We start from the raw sequence: 24,687 nt of genomic DNA on the forward strand, positions 1-24,687 counted from the left end.
ACAGCCTCACCCTTCCATGTACGGAATGTCTGTGGCTGCTTTTGCTCCACAACCCTAGGGTCTAGGCAGGGACCTCATGGATCACAAAGCCGAAAATATTTACCATCTGGCCATTTAAGAAAAAGTTTGCTGAACCCTGAGCTACAGGAGGATGGAAAGAGAAAAACAATCCATAAAGAGTATGTAGGAAGGCTGGCCTGGGGCTCAAGGAACTCGGAAAATGTGTCCCTCAGGCATGATCTCCCCAGCTTCCTAAACCATATCACCTGCACATACAGACACCTTCAGCTGCACCTTCTTCCCTCTGGCCTCTGGGAAATGGCAAACGTTCCCCTCATTCAGGACCGCAGCCTCCCCTTTGCTCAAGATTTCCTCTCCTCTAAGAACCTGCCTTCCCAGGTTCATTCTTTCTTTCTTTCTCTTCCTCTCTCTCCCCATCCCCCCCTCCCCAACTAGTCATCCTACCTCCAGTCTTTCCCACCCATCCTCCCCACTCTGCCTTCAGGGTCATCATTCTAAAATGCAAATCTGACCAAGTCACTCCCCTGCCTAAAACCCACCAGTGACTCCCAATTGTTTATGGGTAAGAGTCCAAACTTTAAAACAAGATATACAAAGCTCTACATAATCTGCTCTCACCACATCTGCAACTTTATCCCTGGCAAACTAGGACCACCTATCCTATTGTAACAATCATTAATCTTTCTTCTTGACCACTAACACCTTTGGACGCCCTCCCATGTTTCACAAATCCCTCACCTCATGAGTTTTGTGGGAAGAGAATACAAACCAAATGGTCATGCTCCCAGCTTCCCTTGCAACTAAGGTCCAGGCTGCCTGAGGTGACCTCAGCTTCCCCTGACAGATGAACCCAAGTCAGGCTCTGAATCTGAAGCCAGCAGTATGAAGAAGGATGCACAGCACAGAGTTCATTCTGCTGAGGGTGGGGACAGCAATGTCCAGGCTCAAGTGGCAGTGCCCAGTGCCCAGCATTGCAGTGTCAGCAGTGAAAGCCACCCTGGCTGTGTCCAGCAAAGAGACAAAGATGTCTCCTCTGCTAACTGTCAGTCTAGTTCTGGGAATATAGCAGAGAACAAGAGAGAAAAGGTCTCTACCTTTACTGGGATTATATTTTAGAAGCTGCATCTGACTTGCTTCTATCTTCAAGTGACCACCATGGTACTGGACACAGAGAATGTACTCAGTCCATGTTTGCCTTTTGTGTTCCAAGCCATTCCTCTGTTTTTAGTTCAGCCCACTGCCTAAGATCTCATTGTGTCCATGACCTTCATCCTGAGGGCTACTTCACCATCAGTGCCACAGCTGTGGAAGTGGGCTAGGCTCCACGATGGGCCCTGATCTTGTTTGCTTTTTACAAAATCCCTGGAATAACTATCTTATTCCTTTTAAGTAGCATGAAGCTGAAAGATGGCTCATTGCATGTTCCTGTTGTTCTAGTTATAGGTGACTAAGGGTTTTGATTTATTTCCTTGTGCCCCCATTAGCCTAACTCATCCCAGGACTGTGAACATAGTAGGTGTTCCATGAATTTAGGTTGAACCTGACTTAGTTGTTAAATGTGTGTGTGTGTGTGTATCTCCTCACAAACAGAACTTGTGAAGAGAGTCACAGAGTCTAATTTTTGCAGAAAAAATTCAGAACAGCTCTGATTAGTGAGTTTGTTCCATTTCCCAAGAAATCGTTTTAACCTTTAAACACAGAAGGTCAGCCTCTAATCTCTCTGTTCACACATAATTTCCCCTGCCCTCTGTTCTCAGTGCCTCGGCAACCCACCGGAGAGAGAGCCCGAGTCTGCGGGAGGGAGAACGTGGGTGCTCCAAGGCCCAGGCTGCCTCCCTGGGACTGACTAAGTCGTCAGAATACGTTGTCTCCCTTGCTACATTATTAATGAAATTGCGAGAAGTTCGGGAGAAAAAATTTTCCCCCACCCAGAATAATTAGCATTTATGCCACACACGTTGCAAACTTAGGAAGATGAACATCAATAAAACAGAAAATGTTCCCTTTGAATCTTATTCTGGAGCCAGTGCCAACGAAGCACTTTGAAAGAGTGAAGGGAGTGGGAGAGCTCAGGTTGAATAAATCAGGGTTGCTGGGTCATCTGGGCACTGTGGGTGGCCCCAGTTAGGGCCAGAGGGGGCTGGGGGAGTCCAGCCGGTCCCAAATCTCTGTAGTATCATCACAGATCCTGGGTAGCAGTACTGGAAGGAGTCAGTGGTAGGATGTCCTACCGTGGGTGATGGCTCACAAGAGCCCAGGAGACGCAAAGTCACTGAAATGAGGCCAAGGTCAGACAGGCCGGCTTGGTAACTTCCTGAAAGGCCCGGACTGGCCTGCAGGGCTGACCCTGCAGCTGGAGGAAGTCACATGATCTTAAGTAGGTGGAGGTATCTAAGCAGGTCACTCTAACTAGTGGGAATGATTCGTCATAGAGCCCAGGATTTCAGTAGCTTTTTAACAACCATGTCAAACAGCTAATGGGCCAAGTGTTACTTCCTTGTAGAAGTCTTCCCTGCCTCTCCCATTTAAAATAGCACCCCATCATTCCATTTACCATTGCTAGGCTTTCTCTTTCCTCTCACCACCCTTTGTTAGCCTGTATCATATAACCCACTTACTTGTATTGCATACTGTGTATTGTGTATTACATTTTAATACTAGAATGTAAGCTATTTGAGGACGATGTCTTCTTATTCACTGCTGTGCCCCCAGCTCCTGGGTCAGTGCCTGGTATCCAATTAGTATTTACTGAACTCATAAATATATTCTGAACTAAAACTCTGATGTATTTTCACTTGAACTGCTCATTGACCAGGTTTATCTCAACTGTATTTGTACAATGGTTAGTTTTTAACTTTAAAAATGCAGCATTTTATCTTTTGGGTTTTTGTCCATTTTTCCAGTCTTTCAAGTTTAGTAAGTCTTGATTCCAACACAATGGTGGGTCCCCTCAACCTCATTTCAATGCCTCCAAAACCTGAGCAGCATGCCATTGTCCCTCCATCCAAGTTGACATGCCAGTAGACACGTCCCCTCAGCCTGGATTAATTATTCTTAACCATTTGAGCCAGGAATCATTGCAATAGAGGCTCTGCCTCTGAAAAGGACCTTTGAGATCAATTGATCAGAAGCTTCAGTTTTACAGACTGGGATTCTGGGACCACATGGGGAAGTGAGTGACAAATGGATGGCCTCTCTGTGACATCATAAAAAGTGCAGGGCTTCCCTGGTCGCGCAGTGGTTGGGAGTCTGCCTGCCGATGCAGGGGACGCGGGTTCATGCCTCTGTCCAGGAAGATCCCACATGCCGCGGAGCGGCTGGGCCCGTGAGCCATGGCCGCTGAGCCTGCGCGTCCGGAGCCTGTGCTCCGCAGCGGGAGAGGCCACAACAGTGAGAGGCCCGCATACCGCAAAAAAAAAAAAAAAAAAAAAAAAGTGCAGTGATGGGTTCATAAAGCCTCAGCCCCCCTGGGTTAAGTAGGTGCTTCCATAGCAACAAGCTCCCAGGGTGGCCTTGGACGAGCACCTGAATTCTCCAACATCCATGCTAGACAGGTGGGATCCATCCACAAAGTCTGTCTCTTCTTTATCTTTTCCCATACCAAGGGTGGTCCATGAGCAACAGCTGGAAGGACTCAGAAGCCAAGCCAGGGCCCTGGCTTCTCCCCTCTTCACCCTATCCTTCCTTCTCCCTCCTCCTGAGGTGGCAATGCTCTCCTGTTCTCTTCCTTTTCCACCCCACTGAGACATGTAAACTTATTCAGAGGGGGTGCAAATGCCAAGAATATACTGATGAGCTATGGCCAACAGATACTCAAAGAGAAAAGAGAGGTTTCCTGGCACTTCTGAGAGCATAAAATCCTTTGGCTCTCAGTGACTGGCAGCGTTTAAAAAAAACATGTCCTGAAACAGCCAGAAATATAAGGGTAAAGGGAAGAACCAGTCACAGTAAGTATTTGTTGAATGAATGAATGAATGGCTTCAGTATATGAAACAAAGTAAATGGACAGAGTAATGGAACTGCTGGTGCCTCCTCAGACTTACCTTGTCCTAAGTGGGGACATCAGGGAAAATCACAGCCAGTGCCTCCGCACCTCCTGAGGAAAGGCCGGGCAAGAATAGTCCAACATTAGGGTGCAGTGAACACTGCAGAGGTCGCTGTGTGCCCACCTGAGGCCACATCCTTCCTTGGCCTTCTTCCCCTGCCTCAGCCTGCTTCCCTCAGTCCCTGCTCCTGGGAGCACTGCCTCCATAAATCACTTTCTCAAGAATCCCCCTCTCCAGCTCTGCTTCTAGGAATGTGACCCAAGACATTATATTTCTTAAAATACAACAGGCAGTGGAATATTTTCTATTGAATCTGGCCCCTACAACCTTTTTAACTCCCTCCCACCAGACCCCTCATTGCTGGTCCCAGAACACAGTGTCACCAGACTCCCACTTCTGCAGCCGGCTCAGGCTCTACAGCCATGACGTCAATGGCAACCCTCACAATGCAGGGACGCTCAGAAGTAAACTGTCTGCAGCCACAGTTTTAGACACAAAGGTGAGCAGCTTAGCTTGTGAAGTTTCAAAGCTGCCAAAAGGTGTCTTCGGTTATAGGAACAGAACCCACTGTCACAGTCATTAATTATTTATGGAGCAGATTTGGGAAAGAGTCAGGGGCAGGTGGTGAGACAGGCAATACAGAAATGGAGAAAGATTTGCATGTGCTTATCTTAAAAACTCCCGGGTGGGCTTCACACAGGAAAGCAGTCACTCAGGCTGCCCTCTGCCACCAACACCTCACCTCTCTCCCTTCTGGGAGACCAAGAAGGAAGCAGATAATCCAGGGTAGAAAGCTCTGACCTTCCCAGCCTGCTCAGTTTTAGATTCGGAAGGACTTTAAATGACAGGCCCAACGTGGCCACTTGGCGTGGCCTGGAAGTATCCCTGTGGCACTGTGGCCTGTGTGCACAGACTCCCCAAGGCCGTGAAGAGGCTCCCGGCCAGCACGCCCCTTCCCTCTCCACGGGGCTCCTTCAACTATCCCCCACTCACCCACCTGTTTGCCACCTTCTTCCTTATCGTACGAGATCTTGCCTCCGGCTTCAAGGGAAATGCAGAAGGGAGCAAAGTGTGAGGTACTGAACCTCTGGCTTACACACACACACAACACAGACAACACAAAAAAACACAGAAGGCACACACTATCCACCCACAATAGACCCACAACACACACTACAGATACACAACATGCAGACAACACACAATGCATGCGCGCGCGCACACACACACACACACACACACACACACACACACACCCCTGCTCTCTACCTGCCCTTTCCTCCTGAAAGCTTGGAAGAGGCGACCTGCTCCTCACACACCCCCTCCCACTGCTTCCTCTTCTCTCCCAAACTTTCAAGCCCTCTCGCATTGCAGGCCCCTTCCTACGAGCATTTACTGTGCTGGAGTTTCACTTCTTAAAAAAAAAAAAAATGGGACAGTCATAAGCAACAGACTACCTGCCCTCCTACCTGCAGTGAAAATAGAAGCATCAGATGGGCACCACACACACACACGCACGCACGTCTACACACCTAGTGGGGCCCCTCAGTGGCAGCCAGGCCCTCCCACCACAGCATCACCTGCGCTCCAGACCCACCCCTTCCCCACCTCCAGAGCCAAGTCACAGTTCCCTGAGTTAAACCCTCTCTTAAATGTGCAACTCCTTCCTTTGCCAGCTCCTCTCCCACTTTAAGCCCAGCTCTTCCTTGGGCTCCTTCACTTCCTGGCACCCAGCATCTGAGGGATAACTGATAACTCCACACCCGTGTCTCCAGCCCAGCTCTCCCGCCAGGTCAGCCGCAGGTGTAACAAGTTCCTAGCGGACAAGAGCCTTGAACAAAGCATGTCGAAAACTAAACTTCTCAAGCTCGCCCCCTTTCTCCTTATAATTAATGTCTCACTTCAATAAATTAGCATTTCCAGCCAGCCAGTTGTCCAAACCAGAGACCTGGATATGGTACTTGACTCTTGAGATTTAACCTCCTTCTCCCTTAACCAGTAAAACTCCATGTCCTATCTTTACATCCCCTAAGTGTCCCTTAATCCATCTCTTTCCCCCTATTTCTTAATTGAGGCCCCCCCATCGCACCTTCTAACACTGGAAGAGCCTCTGTCCTACATGAGGCCCACCCACTCCCATGCACTGCAGTCATCACTCCAACAAGCAAAATGGAGTTGCCACCTTCTCTTTAAACCCTTTCCTGAATATCTTCCCCCTTCACAGACCTCCTCCCAGGAGAAACAGACTCAGGGAAGAGAAACTGAGCAGAATACAGCAAATCCAGGGGCAGGGAAATTGCTGATTCATGCATTTGTTCGTTCATTAAATTATACCTTCAGAACCTGGAGTTAGTCCTTCTGGGAGTCTCCAGGCCCAAGCATTTAGTGTTCTTGTTTATTTCCTTCATAGCACTTACCTCCATTTGTTGGTTTTTTGTTTTTTGGTTTTTTTTGATTCACTATTTTTATACTTAAAAAAAAAATCTATCTCCCTTTAAGAATAAGTTCCTTAGGGCTTCCCTGGTGGCACAGTGGTTGAGAGTCCGCCTGCCGATGCAGGGGACACGGGTTCGTGCCCCGGTCCGGGAGGATCCCACATGCCATGGAGCGGCTGGGCCCGTGGGCCATGGCCGCTGAGCCTGTGCGTCCGGAGCCTGTGCTCCGCAATGGGAGAGGCCACAACAGTGAGAGGCCCGCGTACCGCAAAAAAAAAAAAAAAAAAAGAAGAAGTTCCTTAAAGAAAAGGTACTCTCTCTGTCTGTTTGATATGGTATCCACAGCCCCTATTCCTAGGTGGGACATATAGTAGTCACTTAATAAATATTTATAGAATAAATGAAAGGATAAATGAATGACCACATTGGCACATGGTAGTTTCTATCCAGAGTCAGTTCCATCAACACTAGTTTGAGAACAAATTTCCCATCATCGATCGGCAAGCATTTACTAAGTACCCGCCATCTACAGGCGGAGTGGGGTGGGCGCCAGCAGCACAGATACAGAAAGTGTGATTTCTACACTCAGGGCTCTCTAGGGAGGGATGGACTGAGGTACAAAGGGCTAACTCTCAGCAGTGTGGGACCAGGGCTCTCCATGCCCAGGGACAGGCCTCGCCTGGGGTGCCCGACACAGATGCCAGCCTTGGAGTAGGGACAGTTCCAGCCTGAGGAGCTGGGCCCTGGGGAATGTCCTCCCTCCTTTGCCTTATGCCAGACTCCAGATACCCATTCCATGTGCCCAGCCCCCAGCAGGAGGAAGAATGTGCCTTCTACTCTGGTCCCATGAGGCTATAGCTGGAGGAGGGTGTGCAAATTTATCAGGAGAGAAGGAAGAAGCACAGGAATGCGTTAAAAAAGAAATGAAGAGAAAATGAGAAGGAAGGAAAAAGGAAAGAGAAAAGCCATCCCCGACGACATCTCTCATCTCTCCTTTACAATCCTGGCCCCGGGCCTTAGCGCGCTCACTGGGACAATGCAATGCCCTTCCCACCAGCCTCCCTAGACCAAAACACCCACCCTGGCTTCCACTGCAATCCAAGCTGCAGCCAGGATCTGGTGTGGGCTTTTATAAACATAAAATCAGATTGTGCAGCTGTGTCACTCCCTGCTTAAATCCTCCTTGACTTCCCTCACATCGAAAATAAAATCCAAGTTCCATGTTCAGTCACGGAAAGCCCTTCATGATTTGGTATCTGCCCCTGTAGACTGAATCCAGCCACAGTGACCTGCTTTTTGCACCTGAAAACACCAGGCTTACTGCAGCCACAGGGCCTTTGTCCTCATTGTTCCCTCCTACTGGACGGCTCTGGCCCCTCATTTTCAGCAAACTGGGTCCTTGTTGACATTCAGCTTAAAACATCACCTTAGCGAAGTGATGCTCCCTTGACTCCCCATTCTGAAGTAACGACAGGGCTCCCTCTCCATTACATGCCTGGGGGTTATTTTTCTGTACAACCTTTACCAGTATTTGAATCTTTCCTGGTCACATTTTTCTGTATTCCCCGGTATATTAGTCTTCTACTGCTGCAAAACAAATTACCACAATCTTAGAAGCTGAAAACCACACCCATTTATTAGCTCATAGCCCTATGGGTCTGAAGTCTGGCACAGACAGGCTGAGTTGTCTTCCCAGGGTCTCCCATGGCTAAGATAGAGGTGTTGGCTGGGCTGTGTACTCGTCCGGAGCTTGGAGTCCTCTTCCAGGCCCGTGGGGTTTTGGCAGGATTCATTTCCTTCAGTTGTAGGCCTACAGTTCCCAGTTCCTTGCTGGCCACCAGCAAGGTGCAGCCCTGAGCTCCTGAAGGCCGCTCCCATTCCTTGCCATGGGGCCCCTCCAACTTCAAAGCCAGCAACAGAGTTTTCCTCACATTGAGACCCTCTCACGCTGCAAATCTACCCCACCAGGAAAAGCCCAGTCCCCACGAAGGGATCGCCTATGTCAGGTGGACCCAGGACCATCACTCTGAAAGTCAAATCAGCCATATAACATAACCTAATCCAGGGAACGACCATCCCATCACATTCACAGTCCACATCCACACTCCAGGGGAGAGGATTATACCCGGCAGGTATGCCGGGGGTGGAAATTTGGGGGTTAACTTAGAATTCTGCCTACCATGCCCCACTTGAGGAGGACATTGCCTGCCTTGTTATCTCTGCACCTCAAGGCCTTGGACAGATCTTCCAACCACACAGAGAACATGCTGACAATGAAAGTACTGCATAGCACAATGTGGGAAAGCAACAGCATTGCTCAGAAATTACAGGTGCCACAGGCCCAGGAGCCCTGACCAGCCCCGGCCCTGTCTGTCCAACCCAGGGACAAGGGAATCAGAATCCCACATGCCTGAACCCAGCCATGGGCCACCAATGTGCCACCACACAGTATCGGAAGCCTCTGGCCTAGACAAGTTCCAGCACATAGCAGATGCTCATTAATTTGTTTTTCATTTATTAATGGAATGAAAGGAAGAGGGCTATCTCTCCTGGAAACTAGAGATGGACAGAATTGAAAGAATTGGGGTGGCGAGAGCAAAACAGAAGCCAGGAGCCAATCAAGTACTTTCCACCTCCCTCTGCTCTCGGCCTGTCCAACACCCACTTCCCGAGACCCAGCTCCCTCCGGCCCCACCTCCCCCAGGAAGACTCCTCTGCCCCAGCCTGAGGTCCTGTGCACTGAACGCCTACCTACCTCATTCAGCTCTTTTCAGAGAGCTGCCTTTGGACCCCTCTCTCCTATTGTGGAGCAGTAGGCCAAGTCCTGCGTGCTATTTGCAATTCACCACGCCTGTGTCTCGGGTTCCCGTCTCACCTTCACTCTGCTTGAGAAAGTGGCTGTTTCACCCACCTTTGTGTCCACCCAGTGCAGACGGAGCACATTTTGGCTGTGAAGACCTCTGGGACCTGCTTGGTGGTTTGGAATTGAGACCTGCTGTAAGCAGGAAATGGGAGCTGGCCTGAGGTGGGGTAGTCGTGGGGTGAGGCATGCCAGGTGGGGTGGAGACAGAGGCGGGGGAGCAGGCATCAGGAGCACAATATGAGGCCCTGGCACCTGTGAAAAGGCGACAGAGGCCAGAAGGTCACAGCGGACCTAGAAAAGGAGAGGAAGGAAAGCAATTGGAGCAAGAGAGCTGGTCGTCATCAGAGTGGCCTGCAAACACAGGCTACTTGCTTTTGTCCAAACCTGCCTAAAGAGCCACAGTGAGAGAATTGTCTCCACTGTCGCTTCTCCTTACTTCCAGTAGTGGTCACTGTTGGTGCAGATAAAATGAGACAATGATGCTGGTGGTAGATGTGATATATTTTGCCCTTGACATCCCAGGGAGTAAAGAAAAATGATCTGGTATGCTAGTAGGCTGAAAGGTGACCATAAGCCTATGAGTGAGACTGTCGCCAGCACACAAGCCCCATTTGGGTACGTGAACAGGAAGGTAATGCTCATGCCATGGGTTCAAGAGAGACTCTCATTAGGAGTAAGATGGGTCAGAACTAACTAGACTCCAAGTTCTGGTTCTGGGCTCCCCTCCAGGGAGACTGGTACTTAGCGAGGGATCAGAGGGCAGCCTCAAAAGTGATAAGCAGACCGGGCAGCAGGGCCTGGGAGAAAAAGAAGCTGGGATTATTCATCGGGAAAAAACAGGCAGGCAGGATTTAATACAATCTTCAGGTATCAGAAGAGTTCTTAGGCAGTGCAGGCTAAGTCTTGGCAGTGGCTACTGAGGATAGAATAAGGAAAGGAACTTAATCCCTAGCATAAGGGATTTAGGATAGCTAAGGGGGAGAATTTCCTGATGGTGAAGGTTGTTAAAAGTGGCAATGAATGGTCTGGGGAGAGACTCGGGTCTGCTCTGGAAGCTTTTACAAGTAGAAGAGATTATCCTCTGGTAGGGCAGCTTATCTCTAATCCTGCCTGAAGGCAGGGGAATGGACGCAATGACCTCAGGGTCTCCTTCAGACTTGGAAAGCAGGCTTTCCCATCAGTGGGCCAGGCAACACTGCTGAGCAGGAGATGTGCTTTACGGAATGCCCAGAGTGTTTCTGGAAATAAAAAGGAGCAGCCCCACGTGAGAGTTCCTTTCCTTTGCCTATCTTTTAGCCAGGGCTGCCTCACAGCAATGGCCAGGCTCCTCTATAACCTCAGGTGTAATCAAGGGCACCTTAGACAAGAAAGCCAAGAGCAGCCACAGACCATGCAGAGAGAGATTACTTTACACTCGGCAAAGCACCCAGGACAGCAGAGCCTTGCTGTGGTCTTCTCCACAGAGGGCTCTGCATTAAGAAATCCATGTGAACTGTTTGTATATTTTGGAGATTCACTTTGTTATACAGCAGAAACTAACACACCATTGTAAAGCAATTATACTCCAATAAAGATGCTAAAAAAAAAAAAAAAAAAATCCATGTGAAAAGCTTGCTGGCCCCCAGGCTGTAGCAACAGGGCGTTTTCAACGTGTTGCTGCCAGCCCAGATGACCAAAAAGGGTTGCGCTAGCTCCAGCTTTCCTCAAACCACACTGCCACTTCCTGTCTGTAAACTGACAAGCCTTCTGGAAACACTGGCCAGTGCGCAGCTGTTCACCTTGCGGGCCAGGGAAGAAAAGCCCATGACCATGTGCATGCACAGCTGAGACCATTAACAAGTACACAGAGCACTGGCCGGGATGGCCTCAGAAGGCTTCTGCGCTTGCACAGAGCTCGAAGGAAGGGCAAGATTTGGGCAGAGACGGGAACACCAACATCTTCTGGGGTGGTTTGCCAAAGTGCCGCCCAGATACGTGAACTACTCTCAGGGCCACAGTTGATTCAATGTTTTCTGAAACCCAGAAAGCCAAAGACAAGATGACCTTTGGTTTTCTAGAACCTCGGGGTCTGACTCTGCCCAGTATTCAACCAGATAAATTTGGAAGTGCGTATATCTTTTATTTTCAGTTCTATTTCCCCAATGAAGAAAGAATTCTTTAAACCCTAACCCTATACCTTCACAGAGCTTGATTCTTCATCCCTGCTATTTCTTTCTTATAACTTGGCTGATGTCCCCCCAGCGCTTTTTCTTTGTCCTCCATATCTCTGTTCCAACTCTTTTACAGGATTTGCACCAGCCCCATCTCTGCTTTCCACCTCTCAGCTCTTGATAAGTCCACAGCTCCGTACCCTCCCCCACAAACAGGGCCCTGAGGCCAGTGTCCTCCCTTCAAGGACACCTTTCCTTGAAGGCTGGAAACTTAAACATCAGCTTTCTGGACACTCCTACTTAGACCGCCTCGTAGCACAGGGATAGGACTGGAGCAAACGGCCAAGGATACTTAGGGGAAATAAGCATGGAAATGTATTATTCTGCCCATTGCACGTGCTGGACACAGGCAGGAGCTGGTTGCAAAAGCATATTAAGCATGCAATCAGCTGCATCCTCGAGCCCAAATAAAGCTATTTTCATTTCATAAAGCAAGAGAGGAAGTCAAGTCATTAGGGAAATAGGGAGGGAGCTTAAATGCCTAATTGGAAGCTCTATAGCACTTGCAAAGTACCTTTGGTTTTTCTAAAAAGTTAAGGGAAAAACATTGAGCTTAGAATTGCAGATAGATCGATCTCATGTCCCTTCCCGCATTAGCACAGAAGGAGAATCCCTTCCCGTGGGCTCATCCCAACCCAGGTTATGGTACATAAATGACACTGAGGGCCCAGAGGAAACAAGTGGCTCCCAAAAGCAGGAAACATTGAGGAGACAGAAAAAGTCCTCTTCCTTTCCATGGAAGGCAGAAGCTCATGGCCACAGCACCTCTCTGGCTGTTTTAGTTTCCATCTGTTAGTAAGAATTTTAATGAGTTTGATTTATTTATTGGACATTTCCTATGTGCCTGGTGCAATGTGAGACTAAACTACCTCTGGAGCGTCAGTGACCTCCTCTGTTAAATGCAGGGGTTAAGCATGATTGGTGGTTTAGCCCTGAGATTCCACAAAAGTGCCTGGGAGCCACTGAGGGGAGGGGTCCATGTGAGAGATGGACAGACAAGGAAGATTCTACTCCCCCATGCCCATGTCCACTTGTATCTGTTTAATATTTTGGGATTCCACGTAAGATATTGTTTGGCGGGGGCAGGGGGGCAAGGTTTCTGTTGCTTAAATACACACACACGCATACACACACACACAGAATCCACCGAGGGCTCCTCCAGGATCGAGAAATTCAAGATGTATTCTCCTAATCTCACCATGCAGATGAGGGAAGTGCTCATTGACCAGCTTGGTAACTTAGTTATAGAACTCAGTTGCTCATAGATTCTCTGGAGCATGTAATCCAGGAGCTCAGAGCATAAGAAAACAAGGATTATGTTTCCTGGGAGGTTCAGGCTTGACTTGTTGATTGATCCTGCACATACGACTGTTTTGAGGTAGAACAAGAGCAACTCCTGCATCACATACTTTTTCATAGAGAGCTCCCCTAAACTCATCTTTTCCCAACTCATCTAAACCATGTCTCTTACAAGTTGCAGAAATGAGAACATTCAGATTAACCTGGATGCTCATCTGGTGATGGGGTCTTCTTACAGATAAGGTCTTTTATCCAGAAAATCTCTGTCTCAGGAGGGCTGAGGGCGTTTATCAACACAGGACTCTTCAATCAAGAGGAGCACGCACGGGCTTCCCTGGTGGCGCAGTGGTTGAGAGTCCGCCTGCCGATGCAGGGGACACGGGTTCGTGCCCCGGTCTGGGAAGATCCCACATGCCGCAGAGCAGCTGGGCCCGTGAGCCATGGCCGCTGAGCCTGCGCGTCCGGAGGCTGTGCTCCGCAACGGGAGAGGCCACAACAGTGAGAGGCCTGCGTACCGCAAAAAAAAAAAAAAAAAAAGAGGAGCACGCAGGATCAGCAGAAATAGTCAGGAGGAATAGCCTTCTTGAGCCAACATCATGGTGTTTCTGAAAATTCCCAGAGCCCCCAACTCCAAAGGAATGAACCTCTAATGGTTGAATATTAGGTACTCTGAGTGCACATAGGAGGTAATAACTAGAGCCTCTGGGAAAACTAACTGCCAGGTCCCCTCAAGGAGCCAGCCCTGCAAACACACAAGGACTTAGCCCTTGACTTTTTCTTCTGATCCCTACAATGGGTTCACACTGCACTTTCCCATTCCACAGAATGTCTGCAGCCACCTTTATCATCACAGAGAGTGCAACAAGAAGATAAAGTTAGAAAGTACTTCTTCCCCTGATCTGCAGGAATGACCTCCAGACCTCAGGCCTGTGGTTCATGAGAACAAACATATCCACTAGAGTGATCATGAGTAAGTCAGCTTGACACACACATGACATGACATGACGTCCTAAGTGTGATTAGATTAAGTCCCTACCTGCACTGGAAATGAAACCACAGGCATATAACGGAGGACCTGCATCGAGTCACACCCAGTCTTTCTGCAACATCACCGAGCTGGGCACTCACGCCTCTGTCCCGAAGCACAGTCCGTTGGGAGTCCCACAGGGTGTGAAACTCAACTGTTTTCCTGGCTGAAGAGACAGTTGGATTTGCATGGGCAGCAGGGACTGGAACTGCAACTACCAAAACTCTAGGTTCTCCCCAAAATTCTAACCCCAAATAGAGACAGCGTGTCCCTGGAGAAATGGCAGGATGTGGAGAGAGGAAGAGGAGAGAAGCAAAGTCGCAGAGAAAGTGATGAACGGCCAGTCTGCTTTGCCAAGCTAGTTATTACTGAGTCGTTTGCCATTTGGCCCCATGTATTTTTAAAGCATATAGTTAAGGAGCATTTATTAAAATGTTTTCAAGTTGTCCTTCTAAAGAAGAGACCCTGACAGGTCACTCAGTATACTGCAAAGGTGGGTTAAATACTATTATCCCCGCTTCAGAGATAGGAAGACACAGTATAATGGATTACCTTAATTTCCCAGAGACATGTGGTGCATTCATTACTGGGAGGGAAAAAGAAAAAGAAAAGAAAAGACAATCAGATTAAAGAGTCCTGAAGCCTGGGCTGCCTTGCCAAGAAAGCCAACCAGTCTGAGAAAAGGAGAGGCGAGCCCCACACCTCCGAGGGTGCTGCTCCAAAACACGCAGTCCTTAGAGACACAGACACCTTCAGGAGCTCCGAATTAAAATGCACAACAGAAACAAATTCGCCACACAGAAAACTGCGAGGCCTCACCAATCTGCCATGTGAGGCAGATTGGGAGAGAAGGAAAAAATAATCCAGATCCTAGTTTAGTTCAGGAGCTTGTTTTCTTACACCGACAAATCCTTCTAAAAATGATTTCCTGATTAGAGTCAAACGTTGGAGGCCCAAACTCTCCGAGATTGTTGTGTTGTCAGCATGTTAATGTGTTCCTTAGCAACTCTCTCCCTCCACCTTTAGGAGGAAACAACACCTCTACCAGTAACACAAAGCTGGAGAAGCCTCAGCACTTCTGATGATTCACAGCCGGGGAGGGAGGCACAGATATCTGAGGTTGATGGGAGAGTGGGACGCTGGCTGGTAGCAAGACATAGGCAGCAAATGCCAAGGCAGCTGCCAGGCTGTATGCGGAGGCAGTGCAAAAGGAGAGAAGAGGGGCCACTGCATCTCTGTATCTCTACATACTTGCAACCATCATTTGCCATTTCATTTTCATTCGTGAAATGCGAATCCCAGTACTTACACAGAGCTAGTATCTTTTTTCTCACCAGACTTAAAGATGCAAAAAGCCCTAAGGAGAGGTCGAGTTACTGAAGGTTAAGGAAAAGGGTTTCCTGAAATGATTTTGTTTTAATCCTAAACTCTGGAATCTTCAGAATCAGTTCGGAAAGAAATGAAAATCAAAACTTTATGTATCCATTGATTAAATACTTATTACACATTTGGCAGTACGCTGGCTCTTGTTCTCTGTGATTTCAGGTCAGCTCTTTGGGCAATGAGCACCATCAATGAACCCTAAAGCTAGAAGGGACTATCAACTCCAATAATCTCATTTTCCAGATGAGAAAGCTGAGGCCTCGTGAGGTTCTCTTCCTTGAGAGATGAGTGATTTACTGACAAAGCTAGAGTATGAATCCAAGTATTTCCACCATGACTACTAATTCTCAGACCAGATGCTTCCAAACTGGACTTGGATGGTCTCTGTCTGAGAAGGGGAGAAGTGAGATTCAATTTGCCAATATTCGCAACCTTGGAGGAAGTGATATTCATCCTAAGCCAAAACATACTGGAAAATTCTCTAATTTAGTCAGATGATGTCTCACTTTACATGATAAATGTTTCTAAAAAGTTGCATGCAAATCAAATTTTTGCAAATTGAATTACTTTTTTAAAAGCACAAGACAGATTGCTTTGTAAAGGAATCCTGGGCTGAAAATGAGAAATATTTCTGCAATTTAAATAATAACTACCTCCATAATTTATCTCTTGTGCAATTCATAATTTAATATTTCTTGGTTTTGTTTAGCATCATTTGTTTAAAACAAGAAAGATCTATATTTATGCAGCTAGTGTCACCAAGAAGTTTGAAGTACATTAATAATAACTAATACTTTCCTTCTACATACCCTTAAGAACTAATAAGGAATTGGTATTCCCATTTGGCAGATGGAAAAAGCCAAGGCCTGGAGTAAGGATAGATCTAAGATCATGGAGAAAGTCAATGAGGTGGACAGGATGCCTGCATGTTTTTGATTATAAATCCTGCATTTTTATCTATTGATGTTAGGACACTGTAGGCAACTATCATATTCGAGTTTTCCAGAGAAACAGACCAAATAGGATACATATGGATACATAAGAGGGGACTTATGAGAATTGGCTCATGTGACTATGGAGGCTGAAATATGCCATGATGTGCTGTCTGCAGACTGGAGAACCAAGAAACCCAGTGATATAATTTAATTCGAGTCCAACAGCCTGAAAAAGGGGGCAAGGGAAATGGAAGAGGGGCCATTGGTGTAACTCCCGGAGTCCGAAGGCCAGAGAAACAGGAGCTCCGATATCTGAAAGCAAGAGAAGATGAATGTCCCAGCTCAAGAAGAAAGAGCAAATAGGCCCTTCTTCCACTTTTTTTTTTTCCATTGGGGTCCCTAGTGGATTGGATGATGCCCACATTGGTGAGGGTGGCTCTTTTTCACTCAGTCAAGTGATTCAAATGCTAATCCCTCTTCTGCGAACATCCTCACAGACACACCCAGAAATAACATTTCCCCAGTTATCTGGGCAATCCCTCAGCCCAATCAAGTTGAAAAATTAACTGTCACAGCTATTGTCTCCCAGGGAGACATTCTCCACGTCACAGATACGTGGACTCCAAAGAAATTCATGAGGCATCTCAAAGATATATGTTCTGGGAATCCAAGACAGCCTCCTACCTTTCTCTCTGCCCAATCACTGGACTCACCTAGGAAACATGGAGACCAGAAAAGAGTCTCAATCAACCCATGACAATGTGGCGTTACCAATTCCCCATCACAATCCACCCCTCTGACTGTAGAGAAGAAAAGAGGAGAAAGTATAGGCTCTGCCCCCAAGAACTCTCAGCCTACTGAAAGAGGCAAGGCTCATACACAAAACTACATTAGAGTCTAAGTTCATATGGGTCTTCCCCACTGGATTGTAGAGCCTTTAGGAGAGGGACCTCTTCATCTTTGCAATGTTAGTGCCTTGCCTTGGAAAAAGCCAGTACCCAGTTGAATTTTTTGTCATATTAAATTATGAAAATGTAGAGAGATTGGGAAGGATGTTATCTGCAAATATCTGGAGAGATGATATAGAATAGATAGAATAAACATATTGTTTGTATCTCCAGAATGAAATCATCTCCACTGCAGTGCGGGAAGATTAATAATAATGCCAACCTCAGAGAGTGGCTGTGGCACTTGAGTGGCAAAATAGATCTAAAGCATTTAGCAAGTCTCTGGCACACAGTGAGCACTTAATAGGCAGTGCCTATCATTTATTTTACAAGGATCACAGATTGTGGTGACAGAGGACCACATGACAGATCAATGTGAGGAAGAATTTTCCAAAAGTATCAAGGGCTGCTCCCTTGTGGAAGCTACTACATGGGTGAAGCTCCCTCTCGCAGAGGCTGGACAGTCATCTCTCAATGAAGATGTCAAGAAAAGTCCTGCACTAGGTAAAGGTTGGCTGACAGCACTGGTTCATTAACCTGGCTGAGAATTAGAATAATGTAGGCAGTGTTTTAAATATACACAGTTTTAGGCCAATCCAGACTTCTTTAACAATTGTGAAAAGACCCAGGAATTTATATTTTAATAAGTATCCCAAAGTGACTTTTAGGTAGCTCATCAAGCATGGATCTAATTATCTAAGTTTGAGAACCACCTGTATAGAGAAAGTTTATACTCCCTTCCAGATTCTGAGGCTCTAGGAATTCCTTCATCCATCCTTGATCACCTTCAGAATAGTATCATGGAAAATCATACAGGTTGATAAAGTCAGAAAGATTGGCTTCAAATCCCTGTTCTGCCACTTCCTGTTGGTATCACTTAAAGTATATTGATTATTCTCCCAAAGCCTCAATTTTTTTGTCTATAAAATAAAGATGATTACCTTGTATGGATGTTTATTCTAGGAGGGGTTTCTGGCACATAATAAGTATTTAATAAATATTTTATCAGAAAAGTGCCTCTCATTGTACATACATACATACATACATATATACATACATACATACATACATAAAGACTTAATAAATACCAGTTCCCTTTCTCACCACCATCCCAAACTTTCACATTATGTAGAGGAAACTGAGTTCACTTCAAGCAAGCAGGTGACAAAAGATGAGAAAGTAAGACAACAGAACCATGCATAGATGGAGATACCAGAAGAACAGGAAAATAGCTTGGGGGATTCCAAAAAGCAAGAGGATTCTCAAAATCTGAAGTAAAGCAGGCAGAGAAAAAACACAATGCATTAAATTTCAGTGGGGAAGTGAAGGAGAGTGAAAGTATCATGGATCTTTCTGGATTTTGTTGGGTGTTCTCAATCATTACATCTGCATTTAGAAATATTTATATTTGCTGAAAACCAAGAGCCTTGGCGCACAGGGAGAATGAAAAGAGCAAGGGACAGGGTCTAATTAATCATCAGGGGGCTGTCACACTGACAACTAGAAGAATTGGAAAGTTACAAAGTACCAGCACCAAACAGCATCAATCACCCAACGATGGTAAATAAATTAATCAAAAATCATTGGGTACCAAAAGGTCTGGGGGAAAAATAAGAGGCAGAAGAGAAAAATGATCAGGAGCAGCAAGCAAGCAAAAATAGCAGAGCCTGACCCTGTTCAAGCTGAAGCCAGTACCTTGGCCACTCTGCTTTCAACGCCTTGCCCACCCCCAAGCAGACTGCCAAGCACAGCTGGGTTTGTAGCTATTAACCCTTCTGTTTTGAATGGGAGATTCACTTAGCATCCCTACTCCCTACCCCTAATAAAAGGGGAAATATTGGCCTTGACAAGTAGGTCATCCTAAATACCACTTTGCTCAAAGCCATTCCCTGACTCATTACTGAGCTGCTATATTTGTGCGTTTGAGTTAAAACTCCCCACCTAGCCTGCTGGGGACCAGTTATTACCAGCCACAGGTCTTGGTGGAATACATGACTCTCTTCTCTGGGATACTGGGGGCCCTCACTGACCCAGAATTATAACACCTGGCCTCTATTTCCCCCAATCAGTTTGGTTTTTGTTTGTTTGTTTGTTTTTAACGCGGCAGAAGAGTGGTTATGGAGGATATTAACCAGATCATCAACTTCCCCATTCTTTTCCAATCAGGATGCACACATCTGCCCCTTTAGGTTCACACAGGACTCAGGGGGGCTCAGCCATGAATTAAAAGAATTGAACACCTGGATTTCCTATGGATCCACACAGGTCATGAAATATTCCAGTAGAGTTTAACATTTGCTATGATCCACCTTTTTAAAAAATATATTTTTGACATGCTAGATCACACATCCTTTACAATTCACCCACAAGGGTTAATCTGCAATTTACTTCCATTTAACAGATATTCAGTGAGTACGCACAGGTTTCTAGCAACGATACAGAAGTAAGTGGGGTCATGTCTCTATTCTGAGAGCTCATAGACTAGTAAGAGAGACAAAACCATCACAAATTACATGATCCGGGCAACTGTGACCATGGTGACCACACAGAGACATAACCCATGCACAGTAGGACTAAGGACAGAATTAACTCTCATGTGAGGCATTGGGAAAGGCTTACTAGTAGTGGGGAGCGCTGAGAGAGAGACAGGATTTGATATGACTTGGAAGAATGTTATGACTTGGATGATGGAGACAAGAGAATGGCATTAAAGGCACAGAGACAAACCTGAGAAAAGCCTGAGAAGTGGGTGAATGCAAAATATATGGGAGGAGCCATGGAGAGGCTGACTTTGCTGAACAGAGGAAGTGGGGTCATGAGTGGGAGACAGTAGTGATGAGGGTTAGGAAGTGTCTTATAAGTACAAAAGCATCCCTCCACCCTGAACAACTCTGACTGCCTGGGTACACGATACTCTCCCTTCTCTAGATGTCCAGAGAGATCACAAGGGTGTCTCCTGGATCTTCCTGGGGGCTGGAGTCTCCAAATATGACAGCAGCAGCTGTAAACACCAGAGGAGCTCAAAGGAGCTAGTCCCCAGAAGGCAGGGCCCATGTTTGAGGCCCAGCAAGGGAAATAACACATAAATGATATCTGAGCACAAATAGGTTATGTACAGATCACATGCACCCAACCAGGTGATAGACAGGTAGGTATCAAGTTGATAATTTGTTGGGTGGGTAAGTTTTGGAAAGTGAGACAATATATACGTGTAACTGATTAATTGAATGAACCAGACTCATAAGGTCCAAGCAAGAAGAACTGAATTTTTTTTGTCACACCTGCCCTTTTCAACCTGTTCTATGGGATCATTACTCCCTGCTCCTAAATGAATATCCAACAGCCTCATCACATTTTTTGTTAACTCTCAGATAAAAAGCACATTAAAAAGTCCAGTGCTAAGTAATGTTAAAATTCTAAAATCTCCTCTAATTTATGATTGCACCAGTTAGACCCATCACAGTCTTGGGGGCCTGAGGGGAGAAGTCAGAGCCTGTGTTCTTTTCTTTTGCTCCCTCCTCCCCACTCCATGCTCTGATCTGTGGCTCCACAGGGGTGAGTGCAAGGGAGAGGGAGGGGAAGGAAGGGGCAGGAGAGGTCCTCTGGAATGGTGCAGATATAAGCCAGCATTAGTGCTCTTGGAATACAGGGACTGTCATCCAAAGCTAATTATTTTCTTCATGGGATGCTTTTACGAGGACCCCCATCTTGCATTTTCTTGCAAAAACAATGCTTCCCGTGGCCCTGCAGCACTCCCTCCATCACTGGCACCTTGCAGTACACCCCTCAAGCCCCTCATCTCTCCAGGGGGTCCTCGTGAGCAGCTGAACCCGATCAGCCCTCTTCCTCAGAGCCTCTTTACTCTACAAGGATGTAAGCTTAGGCTTACATCCTAAGCCTGGTTATACCTCAGAAGGGCAGGCCATTTCTAGGGCCATTCTGATTCTTTCCTCTCTTCTTCCTTCATGCAAGCTGACCAACAGAGTCCAGTCACAGTGTCCACCAAAGGCCAGAGAACACAGGTAAAGCTTCTGGGCAGTCCCCTTGATTAGAGAGACTCCACCTTTCCTTCCTACTTGGGATGCGTGGGGAACAAATCACTACGTGTTGACAACTTTCCCCATCCTAAATCCTGGCCTCCTACCTTCTACCCCTTTTCCTTTACACCCTGGAGGTGGCTGATGAGCTAATGCTGACAGCACAGTTTAGGGTCAACTCCTTTTAAAGTACTTTATAGATGGGCTAGACTATCATTTTAAAATATGGGTGCACCTGGCAGATATTTTTCTCAGACTTTGGGCATCAGCTGAAATTCCAAGCAACCAGAAAGTTTTATTTAACATCCCCCTACATGACTATCACAAACTTACAGAGGTTCAAGAACCCTTAGAGATAACACAAGGCCCCTAACTTATTTTATGTATTAGAAAAGTAACACTCCTCCCTTGTCTCACCTTGTACTTCTATCTCATGTGTAGGGGGATACTGAGGCTGCTAAAAGACTGTACCACACCCAGCAGGAATGGCACCTCCCATCTGCTCAGGCAATGTCTCTCAAAACCTAAATAGCCCTCCTTCTCCTAAGAGAAAGGGCCTGTGAGCAGAAAAGGCCATAGTGCAGCTGGGACATGCAAGTCTATGTATTAATCAGGGTAGGTTCGTCTTTGCTGCAGTAACAAATAATCCCTGAAATCTCAATGGCTTAATAGCACAAAGTAAGTTTATTTCTAACCTACTTCAAGTTCTATGGGGATTGATAGTGCTCCTGATGTCCTCTCCTCCACGTAATGATTCAGGGACCCAGGTTTCTCTTCTCTTTTGTTTCTCCTTTATCATGAATTTGAGTTTGCCCTTGAGGTTGTCCACAAGCCAGCAGATGGGGGAAAGGGAGCATAGGAAGTCACGCAATCACTTAACCACCTTGGTCATATTACCTCTGCTCACATTTCATAGGCCAGAACTAGTTATGTAGTGAACCTAAATCAAGGGAGGCTGAGAAAAGTAGAGAAGTTCACAGAAATCTCCATAGAACCAACTCTGTACCACCTACTGAGCATCAATTTCATTCTGGGGACAAAGGTATTTCTCCTCTTTATTCTGGTGCTAAAGTCCACACTCTTCTCACCACACATGTCTCCACTTTGTGATTTGATGAAGAAGAGGAATTTCATAATCAGAGGCAGGATAGCATTGAGATTCAGGGCACAGACTCGAGTCAGAATGTCAGGGTTTAAATCCAAGCTCCACCACTGGTTAGCTAAGTGACTTGGAGTCAGTCACTTAACTTCTCTCATCAGTATCATATGGATAATAACAGTACATACCTCAAAGGATTGTTGCAAACATTAAATAAGATAATATATCTATAGAACTTAGAACAGTGCCTGACTTACGGTAATCCCTACAAAAATGTTTAATGTTAATATTGTTATTTTTATTCTCTATACCAAACTTTTTGCCCTGTTAATTACAGTTGCTCTTGGCTACACATAATTCCTTATTAGCAGACAGCACCTCACTGAAAGATGCCAGAGCACTGTAGCTCATTGCTTTAGAAAAGAAGAAAGATCCCATTGTCTGCAAAGCTTCCTGGTCATTTTTCCAAATCAATTCTCTAGGACCAGGCATAGTCAGAATAAAGTCTTCACTGTCGCATTCCAGGCTGGTAGAAATGCTCCATGCTTCAATAGCTCAGTGGCCTCACACTAGCTCTCAGTGGCCTGCAGCCCTCTGAAGAAAGAAGTTATGTCCTAAGGGTGAAAAGTTATTTAGTTTCCCTGCCTGACATTCTAGTCCCAGGCCTTCTAGAAACAGAGAAGCTGTTGTCACCATGCCAGGATGTGACAAATGATGTGAGGGAGTGTTATGATACAGCCATCCATCCACCGTCAGAGGCCAGGACCACAAGGGGACAGAAAATGAACAGGGAAATTGTTAATTGTGTTGCTTTAAAGCTTCCCAAGAGAAACTTCAGAGAGAAGTATGTTTTGCCACCATCTAGAGAGGCATAATATGCTGAAAGCCTTTAGAAGGTACACCACCAGCTAGGCAGGAGACTAGCAGAGCTTGGGGAGGGAAGGAAACACCTCAGAGTCAGTGAAAGCAAAAGACGAACACTACAGAAAGAATCGTTGCAAAAGCAGGTGTCTATTATGCTTGGAGAGAGAACTAAGGTTAATCTTTACAGGATCCTGGATAAGTTACTTAACATTCAGAGTTCGCAGAATATGTAAAATGAAGAAGGTATATATCTTACTTTCTTAAAGGCAGGGGGCTACTCTTGAGAACCCTCCAGAGTCTAAGACCATGTGATCTTTAAGTATGCGATGTCCTTTCTTCTCTCCAGTGTAGAGTTATTTATTTGATAAATGTAAAATGGGGGATTTCATGGCACTAAATTTAGTCTCACTTACAAAAGATACAAGCAGGATGGAGGCTAAATACATATATAACAAAATTCCATTGCACAAATCACCTTCTCCTTCTGGAGAGTGGGTTCTACCATCACATGCAAATATTTGCCATGCTGTGAGGTTATAGTACATGGGCTGGATATTTCTGAAGGGAAATACCTACTACATGCCCTATAGCCCTGATGTTTTTATTCTCTCCAGTCCACAACAGAAACTCTCTTGAAAGGATTAATACTTTGACTCTAACATGAAGCCTACAGAATCCATATTAAAACAACAGTGTAAAATTTCTGCTTATGCCTAAGAAGGAGTAAGAGGAACCAGATTTATCTTCCTACCTGAAGCCAAACAAAAACAAAATAAAAACAAAAAAAGCAAGCAACATACATGAAGCAATGTTTTTAAAGACTCAGTACATCAAGGAATGAAGGATGGTGATCCCTGAAAGAGAAGAAACAAATGAGAAGAGCCTAATAATTGCCCCAGTTTACTGCCTTGAGAGAGTCTCCAATACATGACCCAAGGAGAGGGAACGTAGGCAGATCCCAGCACACAGCCTGAGTCAAGCAGGTGAAGTTGAAAGTCCAGGGGTCCTGGGCTTTACTCTTATAAGAATTTTTACCATGTGAAATAGTACAATATTACTTGAAGGTAGACTATGAAAACTTAAAGATGTGTTCTGTAATCCTCAAAGAAACTATTAAAATAACTAAACAGAGGTATAGCTATAAGTCAACCAACAAAGAAGATAAAGTAGAATAATTTTAAAATACTCCATTAATACAAAATAAGATTTAAAAAAAGGAAAAGAAGAACTAAAAATAGATGGAACAAATAGAAAACAAATAGCAAGATGACAGATTTATATTATAATCACATTAAATATAAATGATCTAAACACTCCAGCTGAAAGGTAGAGATTACCAAAACCATACAAAAAACAATACAAAGAAAGAAATTTCAGACCAATATCTCACATGAACTTAGACACAAAATTCTCAACAAAAAATTAGCAAATCAAATCAATGATGTATAAAAGAATTATGTCCCGTGACCAAATGGAATATATTCCAGGTATGCAAGGCTGGCTCAACATTCAAAAAGCAAT

General features: G+C 45.8%; 1 protein-coding gene across 25 annotated transcripts in view; it reads right to left on the reverse strand.

Annotated features, from left to right (window-relative positions):
• LOC116764761 overlaps window positions 1–24,687 on the reverse strand; it is a 430,466-nt gene that overhangs the window by 181,945 nt on the left and 223,834 nt on the right. Inside the window, exon 7 of one of the 25 annotated variants that reach the window (XM_032653672.1) lies at window positions 4,065–4,117. The exons of the other annotated variants lie outside the window; for them this stretch is intronic. The gene's annotated coding sequence lies outside the window, so the exon portion shown is untranslated. The remainder of the gene's footprint in view (window positions 1–4,064; window positions 4,118–24,687) is intronic. 25 annotated transcript variants of the gene reach the window in all.

The sequence above is a fragment of the Phocoena sinus genome, chromosome 13 (assembly GCF_008692025.1).
Source record: "Phocoena sinus isolate mPhoSin1 chromosome 13, mPhoSin1.pri, whole genome shotgun sequence".
Lineage (NCBI taxonomy): Eukaryota > Metazoa > Chordata > Mammalia > Artiodactyla > Phocoenidae > Phocoena > Phocoena sinus.